Here is a 4,968-nt window from a genome sequence, read left to right on the forward strand (position 1 = left end):
TGAGGCACATTAAACTTCAAGGAATGAAGTATAATGCTTAATACACAGCTGACATCTGCTCCATTTAAGTCCATAATGACTGCTAAGTTTTATTGTAAATAAAAAAGTTTGAAAGATGAAAAAAAGAAAAACAGCTAATATATCAATAAACCTGAGCTGTAAGATAAGTCCTATTACTCCAATATGTTGTAGAGGAAAACATCTTTCTACTTAGAAATGTTCCTGGGATTTTTACCTGAGATCCCAATACCAACTTGTTACTGACCACACTCCTCATCCATCCCCACATGGGACTTCCCATCACAGACAGTGGACAGATCAATAACCAAGGCCTTTCCTAGGACATCCTAGAATCTGCTTCCTCCCACCCAACAGCTCATTTTCTACCACAACCCATTCTCTTCCTGCTTTTAAAACTCATTCATTCACAATTCTTTTCTATCTTAAATATAAGCTCCAAAATAACACAAATCTGTTTTGTTTACTGGAGTACGACGTCTGACACATAGTAGGAAATCACTAAATATTTGTGGGATGAATATACATCTCCTGCTTGTCAGCTCAGTTTCCTCCAGCTTCACAGGCAATGAATATTCTTTCACCCAAACATCTAAAGAATCTGAAATGGAGGGGATTCCCTAGTGATCCAGTGGTTAGAACTCCATACTCTCACTCCAAGGACCCAGGTTTGATCCCTGGTTGGGAACTAAATCTCATAAGATGACCAGCCCTCCCTAAAAAAAGAATCTGAAATCGTTCCTCTACCAGAAAACCTCTGTGGCTGGAGAAGGTGGAGACAGCCTGCTTTGATTACCCATAATATCAAATTAAAACTCCCATAGAATCCTTGCCTGATTTTTTTGCTGTGAACTGTGAATGAAGGCACAATCAATCCCGTCAGGGGATTGTCAAAGCCCCATTACTGTCTTTGTTTTATCCTCCTCTTCCAGCTGTCTTTGTTTCATTTCTGCTGGTCTCATTTACTGTCTAAACAAGGTGGTAATGTGCCCTCAGCTCTCTGGCAAACTGGCATGGTCCTAAGTGTAGGAATTTCTTCGATCATTTCACTTGTCTGGCATGCAGCACTGATGAGAAGAACCAACTGAAGTTCCTTGGGTGGATAAGTTAACATGTCATCTGGATATGTTAGTCTGGATGATACTGGACAATGAGATTCACAGTGACAGTGAATCTCGTTTTATGTGTCCTCCCAACTAAGTTCTGTTCATCAAGTCTTTCTTCTCACACTCCCTGCCCTGCCCAGTCACCCCGGTTACTCAGGACTTCTCTCCAGGAAGCAAGGTCTTGACCTGAACAGATTTTTAACCCCATCTGTGCCTCAGAGGAGGATTTCCCTCCACCATGACACTTTGATCCCCTTGAACTTCCTGCTCCTCCCCAGGCCCTGCCTAAGGGGACCACGTCATCTTCCATTCTCATGCATCTCCTGGCCTCTACAGCCCTCTTCTCTGAGTTCAGATATTCTGTTACCTCCCCATAGCTGGAAGAACAACAGGTCACATACCCAGCCCATGCCCAGCCCCAGTGATACTATAAAGACCTTCTTCGAAAGAGAAAGTAAGAGGTGACATTCTGTGGAGGGATCCTAAGGGACCAGGCATCCAGTCTGCAGCCCCAGGTGCCCCCTACTGGTGTTTTTCCTTGGGTTGAGGACCCATTCTTTGGAGAACCAATCTCCCAGCACTCCAGTCTCAGATATCCACCTTGAGATTCTTCAGAAAGAAGAATCTCAGAATTTTTTCTTTCCATTCTAGGCCTAATCACATCTGGGACTCAGGAAACCTCCTTTCCAGGCGTGGCAGTCAGAGTATCTCAAGATGAAGGAAAAAGCGTTTTCCCTTGAATGCTGGCTGTTGTTTCATCTTCTACTACTTATAGGAAATGGTGAGTGATATAATCTTGAAGTCTGAATAGCGTTTGGGGAAAATGTTGTCCAGTCCTGGCACGCACACTCTGCCTGTTAGCTCTCAAAGAAGTAAGGACAGATATTTTGCTTTATTCTCTTCCATCCAACCTAGCCTTTGCTCTCTATTCTGTTCCCAGTAACAACTCTTCTGCCCAGAAGTCTGGCCTATTTCCTCTGTAATAAATCAACCCTAAGGACAGATGCATTGGAGTTGGAAGGTATCTTAATGTCTGACCACCCGCAGTAGGCAGGAACCCATTTCCAACATTCCTGAGAGTGGTCACCTAGTCTCTAATTAAGCTTGTAAGTGTTCCACACTCATACAGATTGGATTCTTTCTAGAATTTGCCCCATCATGATGTTGACTCATCTGTTTATGCCCCTGAACAAAACAAATCTATCCCTCTCCATAGGCCAACTTCTCATCTCAATTTCTCACTTAGCTTCTCTCTCTCTCTCCCTCTCTCTCTTTTGCATTTGCAGGATTTTAGTTCCCTGACCACAGATTGAACCCATGCCCTTGGCACTGAAAGCACAGAGTCCTAAGCACTGGATCACCAGGAAATTCCTCTTTTTTCTCTTGACCTGATCGTAACCCTAATCAGAGGCATTAACAAGGAATTTTTGGACTCTTCCCTAAATCTAAATTTGTGATATTTATGCTAGTCCAGATGATACTATGAAAGGAATAAGTAAGGGGAAGAAAACCACATCCTAGCAGGAGAACAGAGCCATAGATGCTGCTGCTGCTGCTAAGTCGCTTCAGTCGTGTCTGACTCTGTGCGACCCCACAGACGGCAGCCGACCAGGCTCCCCCGTCCCTGGGATTCTCCAGGCAAGAATACTGGAGTGGGTTGCCATTTCCTTCTCCATAGATGAGGTGAGGGTATATATGCAGCTGGGAGGCCAAGAGCTTGGTTGTTGTTGGGATGGAAAATCAGAACAGGGCAGGAAAGAGCCATGAAATAGAGGGGAAAAGCACAAGCCTCATCTTAATGCTCACTTACTAAGTAAGGAAGTTGGGTCCCTTCCCAGAATCCTGGGACATCTTATCATTTTGGGCTACCTGCAGCAAGTTCTAAGCCAGGCCAAGTGTCAAGGTCACTTGGGGTCCCGTACCTGGCAGCTCCCAAACTTTTGTGTGCATAAGAATTACCTGACAGTAGTGAAAATACATACTATTTCCCCTCCCAAACCCCCTTGATTATTCCTCCCCTGGAAGACAGGTACAATTCTGCTTGGAGAGTAGCTCAATATATACATGTGTATATACACATGGACCTTCAACAAGCTCTTTTATGTTCTTTATCTGAAGAGAATCATGAATAGTTAGAGAAGGAATAATACCTGTGACCCCAGGTCATGTGACTTCCAAGGTCACGTGACCTAGGATGTAGAATACACAGGTTAAGGGCTGGAGCTAGTGTCAGTCAGCCTTGGTTTAAATTCCTGCTCCATGATCTGCTAGCTGTCTAACTTGGGACCAGGCTTAACTTCTCTGAACCTCAATTTCTCTATCTATAAAATGGGAGTGCTGAAAGTTCCTATCTCATGGAGGTATTGTGAGTATTTGAAGTACTAATTCATATGTGGCACTTAGCACAACTAGGAGCATCGTCATTATTCAATAGATGATAGTTATTATTGCCACTGACTGTGTGATTGAGCACATGTGCATGTGTACGCACACACACACACACACACACACACATTATTGCCATTGGTGGTAGTAGTAGTTGCAGAATCAAACAAAACTTCCAGTGGAACTAACCAGCCATCCTTTGTTAATAAGCCGTAACTTCTACTGCTAACACTACAACCACCTCCCTTGGATTGACCACACTATCCAGTGGAACTGTCACAACCGCTACCATCTCCAGTGTCACCAGCTCAAGTACCGCTCCACCAAGGGAAGAGGAAAACCCTAGCGGACACCTGAGGCCGGGGGAGGTCGTCCTAGTTACTCTGGCCTCGGTTGCAATGGCTGTGATTCTCCTCACTGGGCTTCTCTTCTATTTCGTGAGTGTCTGAAAAAAAAAAGAAACTCCTTTTTTTTTTCCTGAGGGAAAGAGAGCAGGGAAGTCAGGGAGGAACTAGGCAAGAGACAGCAGGGTGACTGCGGGAGTAACGGGATAAGAAAATCAGGAAAGACAGAAACAGCAGGTTAGAGTCAGCAAGAGAGGGTCACAAAGCCAAGACATTCAGGGGAAAGTGATGAGGGGAAGATGGGAGCCAAAGAAATATGAGGAGGGGGCGAGCACTGGAGGAGGGGGACAAGACTCTGAAACTACTCAGCTTCTTGTCTTCTAGAGAAACTCTCCAAGCCTAAGAAACCTCTTCAACGTAGATCTCTTGCCGCCCCCACTGCTATGCCCTTCACGGCTGTTATGAAGTCCCAGAAGGGTCCAGGGCGACCGTAACTGACTTCAGAGGAGAGCTGTCTTCTCCTTCAGCCAGAGAGCTGACTGGGAGACAAGCATGGCCCTGAGCGTCCCTGAAGGCAGAAGCAACACAGTCCTCGGGGGCAGAGAGGCTGCTGACCTGAATCGAGAGGTTAAGTGCCCCCTGTTCCTGCTCCTCCCAACTTTTCTTCAGCCTCCTTCCCAGCTTGATTCTTCCAACAAAAGGAGGCTGTAGCTGTGACTGAATTGTTGAATAAATGCATTTAATATATGTGGAACCAGACACTGTGGGTATGTGTTTATACATTGCTGTGAATAAAGGTTCGTAAAGACCCTCCTTTCCTATGTTCTCCCAGCTCAGGAATCCCTAGAGTGAAATCCAGACTGTGTATTTATCCCCTTTTCTTCCCCATTCCCTGAGGGTCTCCAGGCTGATGGAAGAATGGAATCAGGAAAGGGTGGGGGGAGAAAGTGCTGGGCTTCACAGGTTTGTGTTGCACAATCAGAAAACAGTTGCTGTGCGAGTTCAGAGCACAAGTTCCCAGATAGTGAAGCAGAGAAGGTGTTGCTCACAGGGCTGCCCCCAGAGGTGGCACATTGCGTGGTTCCCTGGCCACACAGGTTTGCTCTTCACTGGAA

General features: G+C 45.5%; 1 long non-coding RNA gene across 1 annotated transcript; it reads left to right on the top strand.

The window, feature by feature from the left end:
• The first annotated feature begins 1,796 nt into the window (after positions 1–1,796).
• Positions 1,797–4,499, top strand: LOC138985104 (uncharacterized). The gene is made up of 3 exons (XR_011462370.1): positions 1,797–1,905; positions 3,720–3,946; positions 4,238–4,499. It is a non-coding gene; the product is annotated as an uncharacterized lncRNA (long non-coding RNA).
• Positions 4,500–4,968: the final 469 nt, after the last annotated feature.

This window comes from Bos mutus, chromosome 23 (genome assembly GCF_027580195.1).
Source record: "Bos mutus isolate GX-2022 chromosome 23, NWIPB_WYAK_1.1, whole genome shotgun sequence".
In the NCBI taxonomy this organism is placed as follows: domain Eukaryota; kingdom Metazoa; phylum Chordata; class Mammalia; order Artiodactyla; family Bovidae; genus Bos; species Bos mutus.